General features: G+C 38.0%; 1 pseudogene; it reads left to right on the top strand.

The window, feature by feature from the left end:
- Positions 1 to 23384: 23384 nt before the first annotated feature.
- On the top strand, positions 23385 to 24295 carry LOC127669150 (vomeronasal type-1 receptor 4-like; annotated as a pseudogene).
- The last annotated feature ends 3411 nt before the right edge of the window (positions 24296 to 27706 follow it).

Here is a 27706-nt window from a genome sequence, read left to right as displayed (position 1 = left end):
TCCCCATATCAAAGGCTGAAATGCATGTGAATGATTATAGTATACAACCACATAAAGAATATCTTACTTATTTCCTTTGTGTTGCTTGTCAGTGAGATGCTCACTATTGATCTGAAGTAAGGTTGAGTAATGGCTTTGTCTTATTTCTGAGTCAAAATATCTTTAATTCCAATAATTGACAAGCAGAGCCCGGTAGATCTCTGAGTTCAAGTCTAGCATGGCCAACATAGTGAGTTCCAGGACAGCCTGTGCTACATAAAGAAACCTGTCTTGAAAGAAAAACAGGTTAAAGAAAAGAAAAACAGCTTAAAAAAAGAAAACCTCACCTTTAAAATGGAACATCCACAAACAATAACAGGCACAAATCAGTATATTCATTTTCAACTTTATTCCTGACAAACAGGAGTAGGATAAACATAGCATTTCTCTAATGAAAGCCAACTCTCTCTCATGGCTGTTACACAGAGTCAAGGGAAAATCATATTCTTGATCCTAGTTAGCTGTATTGCCCCACCATTTACAGGTTGCAGTGCCTTGCTCCTTTTGTTTCCTAAAAAAACATTTAAAAATTTTTATGAAAATTCCAAACTAAATAATTCAGTGCATATTGATCATGTTGAACCCTGATTCCTTCAGTCTGACTTTCCCAGACTGTCTCTGATACATTGATATTTCTCATATTCATATCCTTTGTTTCTTTGTTTGTTTTTGTTTTGGTAACACTCTGAGTCCAATTTGTCCCTTCCCATGTCCTCTCTGCTACTCCCCCTCAGAGTCATGCCCTCCTTTTTCATTATTACACACACAAACACATACACACACACACACACACACACACGCACACGCACACGCACACGCACACACACATGCACATGCGCGCACGCACACACACACACACACACACACACAATTTGTTCAGTATGTTTAGTGTTACTTGTATGTGATTTCAAGGTTGAGTAATGGCACTGATGGAGCCCCATAAAATTTTCCCTTTCCAAGTTAACACAAGAATTGATGCTGTACTTGTTCAGGTCTGCTTTAGTCAGTCACACTGTTGAGGTACTACAAGTTCAGCTTCTCTATCATTTCTAAGAGATACAATCTTACAGCAGGTTTCCATTCTGGAGATGTACCCTGAGCCTTTGATGGAGTTGTGTTGAACTTTCTATGCAAGCATCCGAAGGAGGGAAGCAACCAATGATCCTACTTTATAATAACACCTTTGATACACAATGAAGACAAGGGTGGTAGGACAGACCTACGAATGCAATAGTGGTACTGTTATCTTGGCACTAACCAAGAGCTGTCTAATTGTACTTAAGGTCTACGCAACAAGATAGAAATCAGGCTAGGCACCTTACCCAAATTCAAAGGACTAGTGAGGTCCTGTGTCTTAGAGGTGAACTATTTACTGGCATTTTACTAAACATTTTTACTTCCTAAAATGTAATTTTGACTACTCAGACTCATAAATTAGAAATATTTTTTTTCTTAGCATCTGAAGATAACATTATGTTGGTTCTTTAAATACCCACTTCAATAATTTTTCTACTTGTATAATTTTCTATAAATTTTCCAATTAATTAGCAATAGTTATTTCTTTCAAGTTTTATATTTTGATATTTAAAATAGTATTTTCCCATGGATATTTCCAAAATAAAAAAGGAGGTGTTAGTATTTAAAAGTTTTTCTTTTTTAATTAGATATTCGCTTTATTTACACTTCAAATTGTATCCCCTTTCAGCATTATCCCTCCAAAAATCCTCACTCCCATCCCCCTCTGCTGACTCTCTGCCCCAATTCTGACGTTCATTCCCCTATTCTGGGGAATTGAGCCTTCACAACACCCCTAGTCTCTCCTCTCATTGATTTCTGAAATGGTCATCTTCTGCTACATATGTAGCTGAAGCCATGTGTACTCTTTGGTTGATGGTTTAGATCCTGGGAGCTCTGCCTGTACTGGTTAGTACATATTATTGTTCCCTCTGCAAGTCTGTAAACTCTTTAGCTCCTTGGGTCCTTTCTCCAGCTGCTCCATTAGGGACCCTATGTTCATTCTATTAGGTGGCTGTGAGACATGGGTATTTTGATCCACGTTCTAATAAGGATCAAAGTATCCACACTTTGGTCTTCCTTCTTCTTGAACTTTATGTGGTCTGTGAGTTGAATTTTGGGTGTTCTGAGCTTTTAGGCTAATATGCACTTCTCAGTGAGTACCTTCCTTTTGTGTTGTTTTGTGATTGCATTTCCTCACTCAGAATGATATTTTCTAGCTCCATCCATTTGCCTAAGAATTTCATTAATTCATTATTATTAATAGCTGAGTAGTATTCCATTGTGTAAATGTACCACATTTTCTGTATTCATTCCTCTGTTGAGGGACATCTGGGATCTTTCCAGCTTCTAGCTATGATAAATAAGGTTGCTATGAACATGGTGGAGCATCTGTCCTTATTAAATGTTGGAGCATCTTCTGGGTATATGCCCAGGAGTGGTATAACTGGGTCCTCAGGTAGTGCTATGCCCAGTTTTCTGAGGAACTGCCAAACTAATTTCCAGAGTGGTTTTACCAGGTTGTAATCCCACCAGCAATGAAGGGGTGTTCCTCTTTCTCCACATCCTCTCCAGCATTTGCTCTCCCCTGAGTTTTTGATCCTGGTCATTCTGGTGGAATGGTGAGGTGTGAGATGAAATCTCAGGGTTGTTTTGATTTGCATTTCCCTGATGATTAAAGATGTTGAGCATTTTTTATTTGATATATTCTTTATTTACATTTCAAATGATATCTCCTTTCCTGGGCCCCCTCTCCCCGAAAGTCCCATAAGCCCTCTTCCCGTGTTTCTCAGCCATCCGGTATTCCTCAGTTGAGAATTCTTTGTTTAGTTCTGTACCCCATTTTTTAATAGGATTATTTGATTCTCTAGAGTCTAACTTCTTGAGTTCTTTGTATATATTGGATATTAGCCCTCTATCAGATGTAGGATTGGTAAAGATCTTTTCCCAATTTGTTGGTTGCTGTTTTGTCCTATTGACAGTGTCCTTTGCCTTACAGAAACTTTGTAATTTTATGAGGTCCCATTTGTCAATTCTTGATCTTAGAGCGTAAGCTATTGGTGTTCTATTCAGGAACTTTTCTCCTGTGCCCATGTGCTACAGCTTCTTCTTCACTTTCTCCTCTCTGGTTTTATCCACTTGGTCTTGAGCTTTGTACAGGGAGATAAGAATGGATCAATTTGCATCCTTCTACATGTTGACTGCCATTTGACCCAGCACCATTTGTGGAACATGCTGTCTTTTTTCCCACTGGGTGATTTTAGCTCCTTTGTCAAAGATCAAGTGACCATAGGTCACTTAAGTATAGTATCATATCATCTGCAAATAGTGATACTTTGAGTTCTTCCTTTCCATTTTTTTTCCAATTTGAATCCCTTTGACCTACTTTTGTTGTCTAATTGTTGTGACTAGGACTTCGAGTACTATATTGAATAGGTAAGGAGAAAGTAGACAGCCTTGTCTAGCCCTGATTTCAATAGGATTACTTCAATTTTCTCTCCATTTAGTTTGATTTTGGCTTCTGGTTTGCTGTATATTGCTTTTACTATATTTAGATATGGGTTTGAATTCCTGATCTTTCCAAGACTTTATATTATGAATAGGTGTTGGATTATGTCAAATGCTTTTTCAGCATCTAATGAAATGATCATGTAGTTTTTATCTTTCAGTTTTTTAAATACTGGATTACAATGACAGATTTCCATATATTGAACCATCCCTGCATCTCTGGGATGAACCCCACTTGATCATGGTGGATGATTGTTTTGATGTGTTCTTGGATTTGGTTGGCAAGGACTTTATTGCACATTTTTGCATCAATATTCATATGGGGAATTGGTCTAAAGCTCTCTTTCTTACTTGGGTCTTTGTGTGGTTTAGGTATCAGAATAATTGTTGCTTCATAAAATGAGTTAGGTAGTGTTCCTTCTGTTTATATTTTGTGGAATAATTTGCAAAATATTGGTGTTAAATCTTCTTTGAAGGTCTGGTAGAACTTGGCATTGAACCCATCTGGTCCTGGGCTTTCATTGTTTGGGAGACTATTAATGACTGCTTCTATTTCTTTAGGAATTATCAGATTGTTTAAATCACTTATCTGATCCTGATTTAACTTTGGTACCTGGTATCAGTCTATAAAAATTGTCCATTTCATCTAGATTTTCCAGTATTGTTGAGTATAGGCTTTTGTAATGGGATCTGATGACTTTTTGGATTTCCTCAGTTTCTGTTGTTATGTCTCTCTTTTCATTTCTGAGTTTGCTGATTTGGATACTGTCTCTGTGACCTCTGGTTAGTCTGGCTAAGGGTTTATCTATCTTGTAGGTTTTTTCAAAGAACCAGCTCCTGCTTTTGTTGATTGTTTGTATAGTTTTTTTTTGGTCCTCCTTGGATGATTTCAGCCCTGAGTTTGATGATTTCCTGCACTCTGCTCCTCTTGGCTGTATTTGCATCTTTTTGTTCTGGAGCCTTCAGATGTTCTGTTAAGCTTTTAGGTATGTTCTTTCTGTTTTCTTTTTGGAGACATTCAGACCTATGAGTTTTCCTCTTAGCACTACTTTCAGTGTGTCCCATAAATTTTGGTATGTTGTGCCCTTGTTTTCATTAAATTCTAAAAAGTCTTTGATTTCTTTCTTTATTTCTTCCTTGACCAAGTTATTGTTGAGTAAAGAATTGATCAGTTTCCATGTGTATGTGGGATTTCTGTTGTTTTTGTTGTTATTGAAGACTAGCTTTATTCCATAGTGATCTGAGAGGGTGCATGGAATTATCTCAATCTTCTTATATATGCTGAGGTCTATTTTGTGACCGAGTATATGGTCAATTTTGGCGAAGATACCATGAGGTGCTGAGAAGTAGTTATATTCTTTTGTTTCAGGGTAAAATGTTCAATAGATAGCTGTTAAATCCATTTAGTTCATAATTTCTGTTAGAACTCTGTCTGTTTATTTTGTGTTTTTCTGATCTGTCCATTGATGAGAATGGGTTGTTGAAGTCTCCCACTATTATTGTGTGGGGTACAATGTGTGCTTTGAGCTTTATTAAAGTTTCTTTTTTGAATATTGGTGCCTTTGTGTTTGAAGCACATACATTCAGAATTGAGAGTTCATCTTGGTAAATTTTTCCTTTGATGAGAATAAAGTGCCCTCCCTTATCTTTTTTAATTTCTTCAGGTTGAAAGTGGATTTTATTTAATATTAGGATGGACACACCTGCTTATTTCTTGGCACCATTTACTTGGAAAATTGTTCTCCAGCCTTTTACTCTGAGTAAAAATCTCAGTGTGCCTAAGGTGGTTTTTCTGTATGCAGCAAAATACTGCATCCTGCTTATGCATCCAGTCCGTTAGTGTATGTATTTTTATTGGAGAATTGAGTCCATTGATATTAAGAGATATTAAGGAGAAGTGATTGTTGCTTCATGTTATTTTTATTATTAGAGGTGGAATTATGTTTGTGTTGCTCTCTTCTTTTTGGTTTGTTAAAAGAAGATTAAGTTCTTGCTTTTTCCTGTGTGTATTTTCCCTTCTTTTGTTGGTGTTTTCCATTCATTATCCTTTGAAGGTCCGGGTTTGTGGAAAGATATTGTGTAAATTTGTTTTTGTCATGGAATACCTTGGTTTCTCCATCTATAGTAATTGAGAGTTTTGCTGGGTATAGTAGCCTGGGTTGGCATTTGCGTTCCCTGAGGGTTTGTATGACACCTGCCCAGGCTCTCTGGCTTTCATGGTCTCTGGTAAGAAGTCTGGTGTAATTAGGATAGGTCTGCCTTTATATGTTACTTGACCTTTTTCCCTTACTGCTTTTAATATTCTTTCTTTGTTTAGTACATTTGGCATTTTAATTATTATGTAATGAGAGGAATTTCTTTTCTGGTCAAATCTATTTGGAGTTCTTGTATGTTCATGTGTATCTCTTTCTTTTGGTTAGGGAAGTTTTCTTTTATAATTTTGTTGAAGTCATTTACTGGCTCTTTAAGTTGGAAATCTTCACTCTCTTCTATACCTATAATCCTTAGGTTTGGTCTTCTCATTTTGTGCTGGATTTCCTGGATGTTTTGGGTCAGGATCTTTTTGCATTTTGCATTTTCTTTAACTGTTGTGTCAATGCTTTCTATGGTATCTTCTGCATCTGAAATTCTATCATCTGTCTCTTGTATTCTGTTGTTGATGCTTGCATCCATGACTTCTGACTTCTTTTCTAGGTTTTCTATGTCCAGAGTTGTTTCCCTTTGTGATTTCTTTATTGTTTCTACCTCTATTTTTAGATCCTTCATGGTTTTGTTCAATTCCTTCACCTGTTTGGTTGTGCTTTCCTGTAATTCTTTAAGGGCTTCTACCTGTTTACTTGTGTTCTCCTGTATTTCCTTAAGGGAGTTATTTATGTCTTTCTTGAAACCGTCTATCAGCATCATGAGCTGTGATTTTAAATTCAAATCTTGCTTTTCTGGTGTGTTGGGGTATCCAAGACTTCTTATTGTGGGAAAATTGTGTTTGGATGGTGCCATGTTGCTTTGATTTCTGTTGGTAAAGTTCCTACATTTGCCTTTCACCATCCAGTTATTTCTGGTGTTTGTTGGTCCTGCTGTCTCTGGTTAGTGCTTGTCCTTCCTGTGTGCCTGCACACCTGTGTCAGCACCCCTGGTTCATGGGATCTCCCCTGGCACAGATTTCTGTGGTACTGCCCAGATCCTGGGTGCAGATGGAGCCCTGGCGGACCCTGTCCCAGCTGTTCTGGAGCACAGGTGCTCCTGGCTGTAGATCAGTCACAGTAGTGGAAGATGTTGGGCTTACCTCTAAATGCAGGGCAAAACTGTTTTTCTTAATCTCCAACTTATCTACAAGATAGTGTTTCTCTGTGTAGTCCTGCATGTTCTGGAACTTGCATTGTACAGAAGGCTGGTTTCAACTCAGAGATCTTCCTGCTTCTGCCTTCTCTGCTGAGCTTAAAGGCATATCACCACAGTCTAGCCAAAATCCTGTTGTTCATTTTTTTAAAAGTATTTTATTTATTTACATTCCAGTCATTGCCTCTCCCATGCCCCTCCACAGTTCCTTTACCCATTCTCCCTCCTCCTTGCTTCCAAGAGGGGGTTTCTCCCTTCTCAGGTATCTCTCTTTACTGGGGCCTCAGATCTCTCCAGGATTAGGTGCATCCTCTCCCACTGGGGCCAGATCACTCAATCCTCTGTTATATATGTGTCATATGGAGGCACTGAGGGAGGGGTCAAGGGCTTGGTCCAGCCAGTGTATGCTGTCTGGTTGGTGGCTCAGTCACAGAGATCTCCCAGAGGTCTGTTTAGTTGAGACTGATGGTCTTCCTATGGGGTCACCCTCCCCTTCAACTCCTTCAGTCCTCCCCTAATTCCTCCATGGCTTCCCCAACTTCAGTCCAATGACTGGGTGTAGGTCTCTGCATCTGTCTCAGTCAGCTGCTGGTTGGGCCAGCTACTACAGCCTCCTATATGTAAGCACATAATAGCATCAGTAATAGTGTCAGGTCTTTGTGCTGGCTCCATCCCCAATGAGAAGGGTCCCGAGTTGGGCCAGTCACTGGGCAGCCTTTCCTTCAGTCTCCTCCATTTTTGGCCCAGCAATTGTTTCAGATATAAACAATCTTGCTCAGAAATTTGACTGTGATTATTTCAAACTCTTTGTACCTGTTGAGGCTTGTTTTGTGCCTGATTATATGGTCAGTTTGGAGTTGTTTCCATCCAGTGCTGGGAAGAAGACATATTCTCTTGTTTGGGGGATGAAATGTTCTGTATATACCTGTTAAATCCATTTGGTTCAAACTTCTGTTAGTCTCACTGTGTCTTGTTTTAGTTTCTGTTTTAATGACCTGATGATTGGTGAGGGTGTGGTGTTGAGGTCTCTCAATATGAATATGCAACGTTGAATGTGTGTTTTGAGGTTTATTAAAGTTTTTTTTTTTCAAATGTGAGTGTCCTTGAATTTGGGCCATAGATGTTCTGGATTGAAATTCCTCTTGGTGGATTTTTCCTTTGATGAATATAAAGTGTCCTTACCCATATCATTGGTAACTTTTGGTTGAAAGTCTATGGTTTTTTGCAAGTTCAAGTAATTCACACTTTAATGAACATTTCAGAAATTATTAACCATTTGAAAAAACACAAATAAAACTCTAGACTACCTAACCTCAAAAAAGTTTAGTAATATCATAAACAATGAAACTGTCCATGATCTGTTGAAACCCTACAATAGATCTTTGATATCCAATAGTTGATGATTATTTTTTCTTTCTCTTTTCCTCTTTCTTCTGGTCCTTCTTGCTACTTTTGCTACTTAATCAGAATTCTCTCCTTCTACCACTTCTTGAGGCAGAATATTTGGTAGTACAAATTCATTTCTTGATCATCTTGCCTCTGATTCCTATACCTAAATAAATATTTTGAAAATTCTATACTTAATATATAGTCATGATTTCTTGGATTTTATATTTAACTTCAGATTTTTTTTATTTTTTCTAATTATAAAGGAATATGTCTTTGAAAGAAAGCATTTTGTACAATGAGGCAGCACAAATATACTGTGAAGATAGTCAGAAAATTCAAGTAACTAAGTTAATCTATGCAGCATGGGACTTCATAGAGTTCTAGACTTCAGTTTCACAGTTTCTAGCATTAATTATAAACAATCACTGTCAAATGTTTATCTTCAAAGGATAATGTGAACTGTAAGGTGTTTGAATTACATACAGACAAATGCCTCAACTACAAACATTTTACAACTTAACATGCATCAGTGATTTAAAAAAATGTTGTGTTGGAATTCTTTGTATTCTTCTGTGACTTATTAATTTGTTTTAATTCACTATATATTTTCAATAATTATAAGACAGAGAATAAATCTTTTTTTAAAAAAGAAGGCAGACAGAGATCAGTCTCCTTAGCACAAGAGTTAAATGATTGGTAAGTGTCCAAGGCTTTTATAGAGACCATCAGGGTGACTGGAGATACACTGAAAAAATTAGCATGTAATTACATGTCCCCAAATCACAGTTTCATGGACATATGCTGACTTGTCCATTAAGAGCAAAGCACATTTGAGAAGGTGAAACCTGCTCTATGTTTAATGTCATTCCTTCCGGCCACTTCTCTTACATGTCCCCTGCATCTTTCTCCTTCATGCTTTCCATTGTCGTATGTAAATCAGCCACAAATACAAGGGGATTCTCTATGAACTATAGCACATCTTTGGAACTGTTGGATTTAGGAGGAGGACACTGTGGGAGTTGATCCAGTTGGTTATTTTATCTGAAACTATTAGAGAAAGACTTTGTAAGCTTCTGAAGTCTACTGTGGAAAGACTGCATAAAACAGCCTCTGTCACAGAGAAAAGTGAACCACTGTCTCTGGAAAGTAGAATTTATCTCTTAATTCACCAGGTCTTCAGCTAAAAGCCATTTCATTTGTCCTGGCTCCTTGAAGATAATTCTTCAGTAAAGCTCAGTGGCTTGTCCTATTTCCTTAGGAAGAAAAAGTTTACTTTGCCAGGAAGATTCATTATCTGGAAGGAGAAAGACAGACAGACAGACAGACAGACAGACAGACACACACACACACACACACACACACACACACACGGAGAGAGAGAGAGAGAGAGAGAGAGAGAGAGAGAGAGAGAGAGAGAGAGAGAGAGAGAGAGAGGTGTTCACCATATAGGCTATTGGGATGTGTCAAGGAGCTAGTTCATATTTACTTTTTTTCTCATCCTCATCCTATTTTTAAAACTCCCAGAATCCTAGGTTAATGATGCCTAAAATTATCTCACTGCTATGGGACATTCTCTTAATTGGGAATTCATAGCCCTCCCCTTACTGATTTCTTATGCAAGCTTCATGATTTTCATTCTTATCTACTGCTTTTCAATATACACTATCTCTACTTTCTTCCAACTCCTGTCTTGCCTACTGCTGAATATTTTTTTAAAGATTTATTTATTATTATATCTAAGTACACTGTAGCTGTCTTCAGACACACCAGAAGAGGGCATCAGATCTCTTTACAGATGGTTGTGAGCCACCTTGTGGTTACTGGGATTTGAACTCATGACCTCTGGAAGAGCAGTCAGTGCTCTTAACCACTGAGCCATCTCTCCAGCCCAACTGCTGGATATTTTAAGGGAAAAAAAAACCTAACAAATTTTGTCTCTGATTCAGATTTACTTTTTTTTATTCGGTATATTCTTTATTTACATTTCAAATGATATCCCCTTTCATGGATCCCCCCGTCCCAAAAGTCCCATGAGCCCTCTTCCTTCCCCGTGTTCCCCAATCACCCCCTTCCCATTCCCCTATCCTGGTGTTCCCCTACACTGCTGCACTGAGTCTTTTCAGGATGAGGGTCCTTTCCTTCCTTCTTCTTGGGCATTCTTTGATATGTGAATTGTTTCTTGGGTATTCTGAGCTTCTGGGTTAATATCTGCTTATCAGTGAGTGCATACCATGTGTGTTCTTTTGTGATAGGGTCACTTCACTCAGGATGACATTCTCCAGTTCCACCCATTTGCCTAAGAATTTAATGAATTTATTGTTTTTAATAGCTGAGTAGTATCCCATAGTGTAAATATCCCACATTTTCTGTATCCATTCCTCCATTGAGGGACATCTGGGTTCTTTCCAGCTTCTGGCTATTATACGTAGGGATGCTATGAACATAGTAGAGCATGTGTCTTTATTACAAAGTATCTTGGTGTGATTGTAACCAAACAAGTGAAAGATCTGTATGACAAGAACTTCAAGCCTTTGAAGAAATAAACCGAAGAAGACCTCAGAAGATGGAAGAATATTCCAGTTTCTTGGATTGGCAGGATTAATATAGTAAACAATGGCCATCTTGCCAAAAGCAATATACAGATTCAATGCAATCCCCATCAAAATCCCAACTCAATTCTTTATAGAATTAGAAAGAGCAGTTCTCAAAGTCATCTGGAATAACAAAAAACCCAGGATAGCTAAAACTATTCTCACCAGTAAAAGAACTTCTGGGGGAATCAGTATCCCAGACCTCAAGCAGTACTACAGAGCAATAGTGTTAAAAACTGCATGGTATTGGTACAGTGACAGGCAGGCGGATCAATGGACTAGACTTGAAGACCCAGAAAGGAACCCACACAATTATGGTCACTTGATCTTTGACAAAGGAGCTGAAACCATCCAATGGAAAAAAGATAGCCTTTTCAGCAAATGGTGCTGGTTCATCTGGAGTTCAGCATGCAGAAGAATGCAAAACGATCCATTCTTATCTCCACTTACTAAGCTCAGTCTTTCTTAAAGCCAGTCTGCATCCCATTCAGACTGCTGTATGTCTGTACAGAAACATAATTTTGTTTAGATTCTCTAAGTCACCTGAAGAACATGCAATCAACTCCTGAGAAAGCCCTTCTTCAAAGAGGGTTTCATGTGGGAGACAGAAGGTACAGTCCTGATCTGATTTAACCCCAATGGTTTGTGACTGGTGTGGTGAAGATTTCAGTAAATAGTCATGGCTCTTTGGCTTTTTCATCAGCTTTGAAATCCTACGTACACTGCTCATGATGTTACTCTTTGAACTTTGGTGTCTACTCTTGAGATTCAGAGTTAGAGTCTACATATTGTGAAATTTATTGCTATATTTTTCTATATGGATATTTACTTTCTTCCTTTCTCCAGTGAACTATTATGTAAGTGCTTTCCTGTCTTTTCATCAGTTCTTGCACAGTCTATTAAATCAATAAGAAGTAGAGCTGAAAGATTTGTAGGGGAATCAAAATAGGGCTTAATCCACTTTTTATTGGATATTCAATATATTTACATTTCAAATGTTATCCTCATTCCCAATTTTCCCTCCAGAAGCCCCATATTCTATCCCTCCTCCCCCTGCTTTTATAAGGGTGTGTCTCCACCAACTCACCCACTCCCACCTCCTTGCCTTCACAGTCCCCAAAACTTGGGCATCGAGCCTTCACAGGACCAAGAACCTCTTCTCCCATTGATGCTCCACAAGGCCATCTTCTGCTACATATACAGCTGGAGCCATGGATCCCTCTATGTGTACCCCTTGCTTGGTGGTTTAGACCCTGAGAGCTCTGACTAGTTGATAATGTTGTTCTTCCTGTGGGGTTGCAAACCCCTTCAGCTACTTCAGTCCTTTTTCTAACTACTCCATTCAGGACCCTGTGATCAGTTCAATGGTTGGCTGTGAGTATCCATTTCTGTATTTGTCAGGCTCTGGCAGAGCCTCTCAGGAGACAACTATATCAGGCTCCTGTCAGCATAGGCTCCTTGGCATCCCCAATAGTGTCTGTGTTTGGTGACTGCATATGGGCTGGATCCCCAGGGCAGGCAGTCTCTGGATGGCTTTTCCTTCAGTCTCTGCTCCACATTTTGTCTCCTTATTTGCATACATGAGAATTTTGTTAACCATTCTAAGAAGGATAACAGCACCCACTCTTTGGTCTTTTTTCTTCTTAAGCTTCATGTGGTCTGTGAATTGAATCTTGGGTATTCTGAGCTCTTAGGCTCCGTACTGGCTGGTTTTGTGTGTCAACCTGACACAGGCTGGAGTTATCACAGAGAAAGGAGCTTCAGTTGGGGAAGTGCCTCCATGAGATCCAGCTGTGGGGCATTTTTTCTATTAGTGATCAAGTGGGGAGGACCCCTTGTAGGTGGTACCATCTTTGGGCTGGTGCTCTTGGGTTCTATAAGAGAGCAGGCTGAGCAAGCCAGGGGAAGCAAGCCAGTAAGAAACATCCCTCCATGGCTTCTGCATCAACTCCTGCTTCATGACCTGCTTGAGTTCCAGTACTGACTTCCTTTAGTGATGAACTGCAATGTGGAAGTGTAAGCTCAATAAACCCTTTCCTCCCCAACTTGCTTCTTGGTGATGATGTTTGTGCAAGAATAGAAACCCTGACTAAGATAGGCTAATATCCACATACTAGTGAAGGAATACCATGTGAGTTCTTTTGTGATTGGGTTACCTCACTCAGGATGATATTTTCTAAATCGAACCATTTGCCTAAATTTCATGAATTCATTGTTTTTAATAGCTGAGTAGTAGTCTGTTGTGCAAATGTACCATGTTTTCTGTATCCATTTTTCTGCTGAAGGACATCTAGATTCTTTCAAGCTTCTGGCTATTATAAATAAGGCTGTTATAGACATAGTGGAGAATGTGTTCTTGTTATATGATGGAGCATCTTTTTAGGTTTATTCTCAGGAGTGATATAGCCGGGTCCTCAGGTAATACTATGTCCAGTTTTCTGAGGAAATGTCAGACTGATTTACAGAGTGGATGTATGAGCTTCCAATCCCAGCAGCAATGGAGGAGTATTCCTCTTTCTCCACATTCTTGTGAGCATCTGCTTTCCCCTGAGTTTTAGAACTTAGCCATTCTGAATGGTATGAGGTGTAATCTCAGGACTGTTTTGATTTGGATTTCCCTGATGACTGAGGATATTGAACATTTCTTTAGATGTTTCTGACAATTCCAGTTTCCACAGTTGAGAATTCTTTGTTTAGCTCTGTACCCCATTTTTAATAGGGTTATTTGATTATCTGGAGTCTAATCTCTTTTGTACTTTGTATATATTGGATAATCACCCTATGTTGAATGAACAGTTGGCAAAGATATTTGCCCAATCTGTTGGTTATTATTTTGTTCTATTGAGAGTGTCCATTATCTTACAGAAGCTTTGTAGTTTTATGAGGTCCCATTTGTCAATTCTTGAACTTAGAGCATAAGCCATTGGTGTTCTGTTAAGGAAAATTTCCACCATGCCCATGTACTTAGAGTTCTTCCCCACTTTCTCTTCTATTAGTTTCAGTGTATCTGGCTTTATGTGGAAGTCCTTGATCCACTTAGACTTGAGCTTTGTACAAGGAGATAAGAATGGATAGATTTGCATTCTTCTACATGCTGATCACCAGTTGAACCAGCACCATTTGTTGAAAATGCTGTCTTCTACCTACTGGATGATTTTAGCTCCTTTGTCAAAGTTCAAGTGACCATAGGTGTGTGGGCTCATTTCTGGGTCTTCAATTCTATTCCATTGATTTCCCTGCCAGTCAATGTACTAATACCATGCAGTTTGTATCACAACTGCTCTGTAGTACAGCTTCAGGTCAGAAATGGTGATTCCCCCAGATGTTCTTTTATTGTTGAGAATAGTTTTCATTATACTGAGATTTTGTTATTCCAAATGAACTTGCATTTTGCTCTTTCTAAGTACATGAAAAATTGAATTGGAATATTGATGGGGATTGCATCGACCCTGTAGATTGCTTTCGGCAAGATGACCCATTTTACTATATTAATTCTACCAATCCATGAGCATGGAGGATCTTTCCATCTTCTGAGATCTTCTTCAATTTCTTTCTTCAGAGACTTGAAGTTCTTGTCATACAGATGGTTCACTTGCTTGGTTAGAGTCAAACCAAAGTATGTTATATTATTTGTGACTATTTGGAAGGGTGTCATTTCCCTAATTTCTTTCTCAGTCTGTCAATTGTTTGCGTAGAGGAAGGCTACTAATTTGTTTGAGTGTATTTTATATCTGCCACTTTGCTGAAGTTGTTTATCAGCTTTAGGAGTTCTCTGGTGGAATTTTTGGGGTCACTTAAGTATACTATCATATCATCTACAAATAGTGATATTTTGACTTTTTTCACATCAATTTTTACCCTTTGACTTTCTTTTATTTTCTAATTGCTCTGGCTAGGACTTTGACTACTATATTGAATATGTAGGGAGAGAGTAGACTGCCTTATCTTGTCCCTGATTTTAGTGGGATTGCTTCAAGTGTCTTTCTGTTTAGCTTGCTGTTGGCTACTGGTTTGCTGTATATTGCTTTTGCTATGTTTAGGTATGGGTTCTGAATTCCTGATCTTTTCAAGACTTTTACCATGAAGGTATGTTGAATTTTGACAAATGCTTTCTTTGCATCTAGTGAGATGATCATGAGGATTTTTCCTTTGAGTTTGTTTTTTAAGTGGATTAGACTGATAGATTTCTATATATTGAACCATCCCTGAATTCCTGGGATGAAGCCTACTTGTTCATGATGGATGATTATTTTGATGTTTTCTTGTATTCAGTTTGAGATAATTTTATTGAGTATTTTTATTTTTTGCACCGATATTCACAAGGGAAATTGGTCTGATGTTCTCTTTCTTTTTTGGGTCTTTGTGTTGTTTAGGATAAGTGTAATTGTGGTTTCATAGAAGGAAATGGGCAATGTCCCTTCTGTTTCTATTTGGTGGAATACTTCAAAGAGAATTGGAATTAGGTCTTCTTTGAAGGTCTGAGAGGACTCTGCAATAAAACCATGTGGTCCTTGGCCTTATTTGGTTGTGAGGCTTTTAATGACTGATGCTATTTTTTTAGTGGTTATGCAAGTGCTTTATCTGATACTCCTTTAACTTTGGTACCTAATATCTGTATAGAAAATTGTCCATTTCACCCAGATTTTTCAGTTTATTCCAGATTTTCCATATATTTTTTGTATGCAGCAAAATGCTGGGTTCTGTTTACTTATCCAGTCTGTTAGTCTATGTCTTTTTATTAGGGAATTGAGTCCATTGATGTTAAGATATACTAAGGAGCCAGACATGGTGCTGCACGCCTATAATCCCAGCACTTGGAAGACAGAGGCAGGCAGATTTCTGAGTTGGAGGCCAGCCTGGTCTACAGAGTGAGTTCCAGGACAGCCAGGACTATACAGAGAAACCATGTCTCAAAAAGAAAAAAAAAGAGATATTAATGACAACTGATTATTGCTTCATGTTATTTTTGTTATTAGAGGTGGAATTATGTTTGTGTGACTATCTTCTTTGGGGTTTCTTAGAAGATTACTTTCTTGCTTTTTCTAGGTTGTAGTTTCCCTCCTTGTGTTCAACTTTTTCAGTTATTTTCCCCTGTAGGGCTGGAGTTGTAGAAAGATATTGTATAAATTTGATTTTATCATGGAATATCTTTCTTTTTCCATCTATGTTAATTGAACATTTTGCTGGGTATAGGAGCCTGGGCTGGCATTTTTGTTCTCAAAGTCTCTGTATGACATCTATCCAGGATCTTTTGGCTTTTTTAGTCTCTGGTGAGAAGTCTGGCATAATTCTGATGGGTCTGCCTTTGCATGTTACTTTACCTTGTACCCTTACTGCTTTTAATATCTTTATATTCTTTCTTTGTTTTGTGTATTTTGTGTTTTGACTATTATGTGATGGGAAGAATTTCTTTTCTGGTCTAATCTACTTGGAGTTCTGTAGACTTCTGGTATGTTCAGGTGCATCTCTTTCTTTTTCTATAGTTCAGGGAAGTTTTTAAACTCTTTTTTAAGTTGTCAGTCTTCACTCTCTTCTACACCTATTTTCCTTAGGTTTGGTCTTGTCATTGTGTGCTCAAATTCCTGAATGTTTTAGGTTAGGACCTTTTTGCATTTTTGTATTTTCTTTGACTGCTGTGACAATATTTTCTATGGTATCTTCTACACCTAAGATTCTCTCTTCTATTTCTTGTATTCTGTTGGTCGTGCTTGCATCTATGACTCCTGATCTCTTTCCTGGGTTTTCTATCTCCAGTGTTATCTCCCTTTGTGATTTCTTTATTGTTTTTATTTCCTTTTTTAAAGACTCTGAATGGTTTTGTTTAGTTCCTTCACCTGTTTGGTTGTATTTTCCTATAATTCTTTAAGGGATATTTGTGTTTCCTCTTGAAGGGCTTCTACCTGTTTACCTGTGTTCTCCTTGATTTCCTTAAGGTAATTATGTCCTTCGTAAAGTCATCTATCATCATCATGAGATGTGACTTTTAAGAGTCTTGCTCTTTGGGGGCTTTGGGGTATTCAGGACCTGCTATTGTGGGAGAACTGTGTTCAGATGATTTCAAGTATCCTTGGTTTCTGTTGCTTATGTTCCTGTGCTTGCTTCTCTTTTTCTGGTTATTGCTAATGCTACCTGCACTCAGTGTCTCTAACTGGAGCCTGTCCCTCCTCTTATCTTGGTTATGTTAGAACTCCTCAGAGTCCGGCTGTCTCTGTGATCCTCTAATCCTGACATCTTGGGTATAAGAGCTCCTGCAAGTCAAGCCACCTCTGGGATCCTGAAATCTTGGTGTGACCAAGCTCCCGAGATCCTGTGGTTCTCTGATCTTATGATGCTGGGCATGTAATAGCACCCTGCAGTCACAATTCTGCTGCATGTTTTGGGAGTAAATGTGGATCTTGTACCCACCATCTGCTCAGGGCACTGCTCAGACTGGAAGGAACCTGTGCCACTGGTCAGTCATGGTTTTCTGTGTCCCTGGAACCTCAGAGAGTCCCAGTTCCTCCCAGTTTGGGATGAATCTTGTAGTCTTCTCACCCATGATCCTGAGCATCAGAGCTCCTTGGAGTCTAGCTTCCTCGGGGTGTTGTGGGCTTGAGTGCAGAATTAGTTTCCAAGGTCTGCTCAGGGCACCAGCTCAGAACAGAAGGTCAATGTCTATTTTCTTGGATATTAGAATGCCTACTCCAGCTTGTTTTTTGGGACCATTAGCTTGGAAAACTTTTTCTACCCCTTTAGTCTGAGATAGTATCTGTCTTTGTCACTGAGGTGTGTTTCTTGTATACAGCAAATTTCTACATTCAGCTTGCATATCCAGTCTGTTAGTCTGTGTCGTTTTATTGTGGAAACTAATCCCTTTCTGTTGAGAGATATTAAGTACAAATGATTGTACATTCTTGTTATTTTTGTTATTAGAAGTGGCATTTTGTGCATGTCATTCTCTTCCTTTGGGTTTGTTGTGAGTTGTTTAATTTCTTATATTTTCTGGGTTACAGTTAACCTCCTTGTGTTGGAATTTTCCTTCCAGTATGCTCTGTATGGATGGATTAGTAGAAAGATATTGTTTAAAGTTAGTTTTATCTGTGACATATATCAGTTTATCTGAGGTATTGAGAGTTTTGCTGGGCATAGTAACCTGGGCTAGCATTTGTAATCTCCTAGGGTATGTCTGACTACTGACTAGGATATTCTGGATTTTAGAGTCTTTGTAGGGATGTCTGGTATAATTGTGATTTGTCCTCCTTTTTCCCTGTATAACTTTTAATATTCTTTCTTTGTTCTGTGCATTATTACATGATGGGATGACTTTCTTTTCTGGCCCAATCTATTCTGTGTTCTATAGGTTTCTTGTACATTCATGGCCATCTCTATCTCTAGGTTATGGAAGGTTCCCCCCCCCCACTTGTGATTTTATGGAAAATGTTTTCTGGCCTTTTAGGCTGGGAATCTTCTCACTCTGCTTTTCCTATTTTTCTTGGGTTTGATCTTGCTATTGTGTCCTGAATTTCCTTGTTCTTTGAGTTGTGAGTTTTTTGCACTTCCTATTTTTTTTAACTAATGTGTCAATACCTTCTGTGACATCTTCTGTGCTCGAGGTTCTCTCTTCTGTACCTCGTGGCATATTGGTTATGTTCCTGTTGCCCCTGATCTCTTTCTTTATTGATTTTATTTCCATTTTTAGGTTTTGGACCATTTTTCTCAATTCCTTCACCTGCTTCATTGTGTTATCCTGTATTTCCTTAAGGGATTTAGTTATTTCCTTTTAAGGAATTCTACATCCCCCCCCCGTGTTTTCCTGTATTTCCTTAAGACATTTATTTATATACTATGTAAATGTCGATAGCACGTTTTGACATGGTATTTTAGCTCAGAATCTTAATTTTCAGGTGTGTTAGGGTCTCCTGGGCTTTCTATGGTTGAAGACCTTGGTTGTGATGGTGCCAAATTGCATCAGCTTCTCTTGCCTATGTTCATGGGTTTGCAACTCAACAGTCTGGTTATCTCCAGTAATAACTAGCCTGGGTATCTCTAACATTATCTTGCCTCTTTGGACCTGGGTTATCACTAGCCTCTTGGAGGCAGACAGTGCCTTCTTTGGTTAGGGGGACTTCCTATTTCCATTGTTGGGGCAGGTCCTCTGTGTCCCTGTTTAGAGCAATCCTCCTATGTGTGTTCCTGATTAGGGAAGATAGCCTGTGTTCCTGGTAAGGGTGAACTTTCTATGACACAAGCAGGCTTTGAGGTCCTCAGGCAGGACCTTCCCCATTTGCAGATGGAGGTGAAAACTGGAATGACTGTGTCCCTCATTACAGAAGATCTCTTGTGTCACTGGTAATGGCATAACTTCTTGGACAGAGGCAGCCTGTGGCGTTGGGTCAGGGAGGAGGCCTGCCACTCTGGCCCATGTAAAGGAACAGATGAGCACAGGGGGGAAGTCCTGTGTCTGCTAGACTCAGTGTTTTACTATTGTAATTTCTTCTACTTACCTAGTAATTTGCTTCTGGAAATTGATACATTATAATTTTATTTTTCAGCAGTTAGGGAATGTTTAGTATTGAATATTGATGTTAGTAATTAAAATTGTATCATAACTGGTAGAATTACAGGTGAATTTCTATGAGGAAAACATGAATTTTAGAGAAAATTGAGATTTGGAATCAAATGTTCAATGTTTTATAAGAAAATTGTGCATGCATACTCGTAATGTGTTTAATTTCTTTTGAATTCTCTTATTCTGACTGTGTCAGATGTTTTTCTGATTCTGTTTCTATGTTTTACTAAAGAACTCTTAAATTGGTTAATATAGCATCCTAGCTTCCTTGTTTTTTTAGAAATAACTTGCACACTCCAAGTTCTTTTTATATGAACAGTTAGGATTGTCTACTTGTTGAAATTCTACACAAGTGTTTGGCTTTCTATATTCCAATGTTATAGTCACTGTTGAGAATTTCAGGAGCTATCATGTAGCTGCCTGATGCCAGGGATTAATGTTACTAACCTAAAATAACAACAGCAAAACTATGCCATATTATACGCTTATCTAATACAGTTATAAATTGTCCTTACACACAAAAATGACGACCCATCATTGTGACCCTCTGTTTTATATCAGAAAGCTATGAGCACAAGTCAGTATACTGTTCAGTTGGCTGCCATCACTATAGCCACAACACCTCAAAACATAAGAGGAACTTGTCACATATTACTCACAATGCCCTCATTTGTGAAAGTAAAAACCAAAGTCAAACTACAAATATTTATGTTGTAAATAATTCTGAGTACATAGTTCACAAATGAGAAACACAACCCTCTTGTTCTGCAGGTGATCTCAAGAACATTTCATGACAGATACGAAACATTTTGCCCATAAGCAAAGATACATCACCTTCACCTCATATTCCTGTCAATCATTATTGTATGCTCCTTTAAATTTTTATTAGGGAAGTCATTTATTTTTGAGGAAGGACATGTGCACCTAGGGCAGTATATTAGTGTGGAGCTAAGAAGATATGTTTGGGGAGCAGTTTTTCTCTTTTCACCATGTGGTCCCCTTGTTGCTCTCTGGACAATGTACATTGTAGAAAGCATATATTATATTATATAATATACATTTACAATATTATACTTTAAATTGTACTCTCTAAAGCAAAGGGGGATGTACATTTATGTCATGTCCTTCAAGCAAAAATTCTGGAACAAAAAACAAGATAGGTTTAATCAAAAATTTCTATGCACAAATGACAGTATAGCCAACATATCACCAAGATATAAAGACTTCAAATTTTATTCTTCTAAAACATGATGTACTGATCTAAAATTTATATAGAAAGAATAGGACTGTAGCACCATGACAGACTGCTCATCTTCTATACACGAAATCTGGGTTTAATCCGCAGTCCTTCAAATATAAGAAAATTTCCATAGAAGAGACATAACGCAAGAATTACCAGGGAAATTTAATTTTATATTAAGTATAGGGTGCTAGTTGTAAGACTGCATTGACTACAAGAATTGTTGTGATCATTGGCAAAAATTTACCACAAAACAATAATATTGTCAGGAGAGGTTTTTGAAAATTAATGTACTATACATAATGTTGGATTTCATGACATTTTCAAAAAAATTAGTTTTGTTTATCTTCTAGGTTTCCTCTCAAACCCCTCAACATCATGCACCTTGGTATATCCTTTATAATGCTATTTGGTATATCCTTTTAAATGCCATTTTTGCTATATATACTATGTTTACTACCCCAGTCTTGGTTCCTCAATATCTCTTTTATCTCAATGTTTTGAACTCTTGTGCTTTTATAGTCCATAATGACTTTTTGCCCACATACATTCATCTGGACATGTCCATGTTCTACAACCAACTTGAGTTGTTTTTCTTAACTTGTTACCTTGCTGAATTCTTTTCCAATCTGTCTTCTTACTGAATATTTCATGATTTTATTTTCAAATAAAGTTGACCAAAATTCCACTGTAAATTTCCATTGTCTGATGATGAATATCATTATTCATCATGTTGTCCATCAGGATGCACATCATGTCTTTACTATTGTGAAAAAACCAGCAGCTGACATGGATGCACATGCCTGCTGTGATAGGATATAGAGTCCTTTGGTTATATGCCTCAAAATTTTATAGCTGTGTTATATAGTATTCTATTTTTAATTTATCAAAGAATGTTTATATTCACTTCTCTAATGAATGTATTACTTTGCTCTTCCACCAATTTAGAATGATGATTACTTATCACTACAACATCTTCAGTACATGTTATTGTTTATTCTCTTGATGCTAATTGTTCTAAGGTCTTCAAAGTAGTTTCAACAAAACTGTAATTTTCATTTCACAGGAATGCTAAATATGTTAATTTCATATAAAAAGCATTTCCTGCACTTCTATGCTTCATCTTTAAAGAATTTCTGTCACTTTCATTACTCTGCTTATAAAATGTTTGTGAAGATATCTTTTATCTTTATTTTCCTTTATACATGGTAGGTATAAAGCTCCTGATTCAAGTTCAAAAGTCAAGGCTTTCTACAACACTGTAGGGTTTCACCTCGCTGGCTTTTACTTTCCTTTAATGTGCAGAATGCTTTTCATTTCAAGCAACTCTACTTCTAAATACTTTGTGCAATGTCTCTATTATAGAGTCTTGTGTCTACCTACATCTGTGTATTAGCAATTTCCTCTTATGGTTGTAGCATTTCAGCATTTCAATGAGTTGACAATTTTAGGACAAAGTGAGGTGATATAATCACAATCCAGTTTTTATGCACACTGATATCAATTTTATGAAAAATTATTCAGGGTCAGAAATTTTGACTACAAAACATTACAGTATGAAATTACTTTTTAAATTCTACCTGAGAACTGCTGAGTCTCAGTTGGGCAATTTGACAAAAACAAAGAGCATTCATTTATACTTTTTACTCAAAACTAGTCATTTCCTGCATGGATTTGGATCCTTTCAGGACTGCAGATTCTTGTAACATGGCAATTGGAATTTGATAATGATTTATCAGTTTACTGAAGAAAAACAATACTAGAGTTGTTGCTAAAATATTTTATTTTCCAATAGAGTATGAACATGGATTCTTATCACATGGATATTTTTTGCACATTTTGATATCTGAACAGTTTATATGTAACTTATCTAAGTCATGAACCCATCTTTCATTTGCTTAATATTTTATGCTTTTTCAAATGTAGATTCAAATATTTTTATAGGATGGAGGTATAAGCCAGTTCTTTAAAGTGCATATTGCCAATAATTTCTATATTAGTTCTGTTTGAAGTTTCTATTTATCCTGGCTTGTCCCTGTCTGCATATCCAAAGTTGGCAGGTCCAAAAACTCTGGTCCCTGTTAGCACTTACACTCTCATGAAACCACCCCCATAATTAAAATCACATAATGAAAAACTATATAAATACTAAAATTAACTACACTTTATATGTTGTGAATATTTAACCACTTTTAAAATAAGATTTTCAAATATTATCTATTGTTCTTCTTAAGGAATTGTGAATTGTATTTCTTGTGAATTTTAGAATTAATGAGTCTTAAAATTTTTCCTTGAAAATTGACTCCAAATAAATCATATTTTTCAAAAGCAATAAAAACATTTATCATTCTTGGGGATTAACATAGAGTTATGTATTTTGTATACCCTAGAAATAATTCTCTAGTCCAGGTTACTCTCAAATTCATTTGTCTGTGTACTTCAATCTCTTGATGGCTATATTGAAGGTCATGCAGCACCTTGTCCAGTGAAAACATTATTCTTAATAAAAGATATTCAAACTTTTCATATACACAATAGAGAGTATTTACTCTAACAATGAACAAACCTTTGAATGTTCTTCAATGGGAAAGTTATACAAGTGGAATAAAGTTATAACTACATTCCTTTAGATAACATCATGAAATAATACACATTGATATTATATTTCTAGGGACTCACAACCATACTAAATCTGTTTACTATTTTAATAGAAAATAAAATGCCTTCTGAAAACATTGCAATGGGAATTTTTCTCTTCTCCCAGATTACTGTGGGAATGCTTGGAAATTCTTCAATACTAATTTATTATATCATTTTGATATCTACTGGGAAGTCCTTAATGCCTAAAGACCAGATTATAGAACACTTGACTTTGGCCAACTGCTTGTCTGTCATCTCAAAAGCCATTCCACAGACACTGTCAAATTATGAATTTAAAGATTTCCTGAATGGTATTGGATGTAAATTAATAAACTATATTTACCGAATAACAAGGGGAATGTCCCTGTATGCCATGTGCCTACTGAGTTGCTTCCAAGCAATCACAATCAGCCCCAGCAACTCCAGGTGGATGATAATTAAACACAGAGCGACCAAGTACATTGGACCCTCGTGCTCACTAGGCTGACTTGTGAATCTCTTTCTAAACATCATGATGCCAGTAACAGTGTCAGGTCCCAGGTACAATGAAAATGTGACTAAATGGAAGATTAATAAATACTGCTCATGGTTTGCTTATGGAAATGTGGGAACTGCACTATGCTCATACTGTGCTTCTCTGATGGACTGTGCCTGGGTCTCATGGCCTGCTCCAGTGTCTCCATGGTGAGTAGACTCTACAGACACAAGAGGCAAGTCCAGCATATCCATAGTTCTCAGCACCTACTAAATGCCTCAGCTGAAAACAGAGCCACTCAATCTCTCCTCATCCTGGTGTGCACTTTTGTCCTCTCCTATCTGCTCTCCTCCATTATGGTTACCCTTATGGCCTCCTCCAAATATCCAATGTTACTGTGAGTAACTGTATTTACAGTTCTCGAAACCTGCTTTCCCATTGTTTGCCCCTTTGTTCTCATGAACAATATCAAGCATAGTATTAGCCTGTTTTTTTTCTGCTTTTGTAAGAGATAGCTTCATCTAGATACAATCTGAGCCCTGGTCATCTGTCCTATCATATACTTTCTCTTATTGTGTTGTACAATGCTATGATTTCAGTTTGAAAATATCATCAGAAGTCAGTTATCAGTCATTAGAACTTCATTTTTATATAATATACTATTCAATAGTGACAAAAATTTCTAATATATAAGATTACCATTTTAATATAAATTGTTACATGATATTAAGCAAAGTATAGTGAACATGGGATAATATAATTGGGAGGCTAGGAATTATCTGATGGCCCGGGAAAATATATCTTTGATTGACAGTGTGTGTGTGTGTGTGTGTGTGTGTGTGTGTATGTGTGTGTGTGTATGTGTGCCTAATGTCTAATATTCCTTCTATTTTATATGAATTTGTATAATCCTTTGATTTCTATCTGTATACCTCCTATACAAAACACCCGGAGAGCTCAGAAGATGTTTTGTACCCATTAGAACTGGAGTCACTGATGGTTTTGAGCAAACATTGGGTGATAAGAATAAAACACCGGCATCTGTGAGTCAACCCGCCCAGGGGATTGTTAGCACAGCAGACTCTCCCGGCGCTTTCAGGGAGCGCGGGCGCGCACACCCGCCATCCTAGTCAACTGGTGGACCCAATTAACAGTCATAGCCCTAGGGGAACTTTGCTCAGACCTTGGCCTCCCAGGCTTTTGCATGGACTCAGGGACTGGGCGGCCAGGCTAACCTTGTGTGTGACAGCCCGGTTGGCAGATCGGCTGCCCAGCGGAGTGAGCGGAACACAGGGGAGATCACAGCAGCATACACCATCGGCACTCCCTGGGGGTGCACACTGGCTCCATCTGCTCCACAGGCACAATCTGGGGCAAGGCCTCAGGCGGAAGCCCTCAGCTATGCTCCCTCCGCTTCCGGATCCAGATCAGCCTGGGCGGCAGCACCACATCTCCAAGTCCTGCAAGTGGCTAGCTGGGCTTCCGGGAGGCCAGCTGGGAGAAGTCAGTGTGCTCCAGTGAATCCAGCGGGCCCCAGCGGGAGCCTTCAGGTGCCTGCTTTGGGATCTGAACAGCCTGGGCAGCAGCACCCTGTCTACAAGCAGTGCAGGAGATAAGCTGTGCACCAGAGGCCAACTGGGAAGGGGCAGCTTGCACTGGTGAGTCCAGCACTGACAAGACAAACTAACACCAGTGAGAACTAGATGGCAAAAGGCAAATGCAGGAACGTCACTAACAGAAATCAAGGCAATATGGCAACATATGAACCCAATTCTCCTCTACCAACATGTCCTGGATACCCCATCACACCAGTAAAACAAGATTTGGATTTAAAATCATTGGTCATGATGCTGGTACAGGAACACATGAAGGACATACTTAAAGAAATTCAGGAGAAAATGGATCAAAAGTTAGAAGCCCTTGCAAGGGAAACACAAAAATCATTGAAAGAAATCCAGGAGAATACAAAAGCCAACAAGGAGGAAATGCAAAAAACACTTAAAGAAATACAGGAGAACTTTGGTCAACAGGCTGAGGTCATGAAAAACGAAACACAAAAATCTCTTAAAGAAATACAGGAGAACTTTGGTCAACAGGCTGAGGTCATGAAAAAGGAAACACAAAAATCTCATAAAGAATTACAGGAAAACACAAACATGCAAGTGAAGGAGCTAAGCAAAACCATCCAGGATCTAAAATCAGAAGTAGAAACAACTAAGAAAACTCAAAGGGAGACAACTTTGGAGATAGAATGCCTTGGGAAGAAATCGGGGGACAGAGATGCAAACATCAACAACAGAATACAAGAGATAGAAGAAAGAATCTCAGATGCTGAAGATTCCATAGAAACCATGGACTCAACAGTTAAAGAAAATGCAAAATGCAAAAAGCTTGTAACCCAAAATATCCAGGAAATCCAGGACACAATGAGAAGACCAAACCTAAGGATTATAGGCATAGATGAGAGTGAAGATTTACAACTTAAAGGGCCAGCAAATATCTTCAATAAAATTATGGAAGAAAACTTCCCTAACCTAAAGAGAGAGATGCCCATGAATATACAAGAAGCCTACAGAACTCCAAACAGACTGGACCAGAACAGAAATACTTCCCGTCACATAATAATCAAAACACCAAATATTCTAAACAAAGAAAGAATACTAAAGGCAGTAAGAGAAAAAGGCCAAGTAACATATAAAGGAAGACCTATCAGAATCACAGCAGACTTCTCACCTGAGGCTATGAAGGCTAGAAGGTCCTGGGCAGATCTCATGCAGACTCTAAGAGAACACAAATGCCAACCAAAACTACTATATCCAGCAAAACTCTCAATCACCATAGATGGAGAAACTAAGATATTTCATGACAAAACCAAGTTTACACAATATCTATCCACAAACCCGGCCCTAAAAAAGATAATAGGAGGACAACACCAATGCAAGGAGGGAAACTTCACCCTGGAAAAAGCAAGATAGTAACCTTTCATCAAACCCAAAAGAAGATAAGCATTCAAATTTAAAAAATAACGTCAAAAATGACAGGAAGTAACAATCACTATTCCTTAATATCTCTTAGCATCAATGGACTTAATGCCCCAATAAAAAGACACAGACTAACTGACTGGATACGTAAACAGGACCCTACATTTTGCTGCTTACAGGAAACACACCTCAGGGTCAAAGACAAACACTACCTTAGAGTAAAAGGCTGGAAGACAATTTTACAAGCAAATGGTCTCAGCAAACAAGCTGGAGTAGCCATTTTAATATCAGATAAAATTGACTTTCAACCCAAAGTCATCAAAAGGGACCCTGAGGGACACTTCTTGATGGTCAAAGGAAAAATACAAAAAGAAGAACTGTCAATCCTGAACATCTATGCCCCAAATGCAAGGGCACCCTCTTTCGTAAAAGAAACTTTATTAAAACTAAAAGCACACATTGCACCTAACACAATAATTGTGGGTGACTTCAACACTGCACTTTCCTCAATGGACCGATCAGGAAAACAGAAACTAAACAGGGACACAATGAAACTAATTGAAGCTTTGGACCAATTAGATTTAACAGATATATATAGAACATTCTATCCTAAAACAAAAGAGTATACATTTTTCTCAGCACCTCATGGTACCTTCTCCAAAATCGACCATATAATTGGTCACAAGACACACCTAAACAAATATAAGAAGATAGAACTAATCCCATGCCTCCTATCTGATCACTATGGAGTAAAAGTGATCTTCAATAGCAACAGAAACAATAGAAAACCCACATACACATGGAAATTGAACAATACTCTACTCAATGATACCTAGGTCAAGGAAGAAATAAAGAAAGAAATTAAAGACTTTTTAGAACATAATGAAAATGAAAACACACCATACCCAAATCTATGGGACACAATGAAAGCAGTGCTAAGAGGAA

Source organism: Apodemus sylvaticus, chromosome 19 (genome assembly GCF_947179515.1).
Source record: "Apodemus sylvaticus chromosome 19, mApoSyl1.1, whole genome shotgun sequence".
Lineage (NCBI taxonomy): Eukaryota > Metazoa > Chordata > Mammalia > Rodentia > Muridae > Apodemus > Apodemus sylvaticus.
Note: the sequence above shows the minus strand (reverse complement) of the source record. Positions and strands in the feature narration are given on the sequence as shown.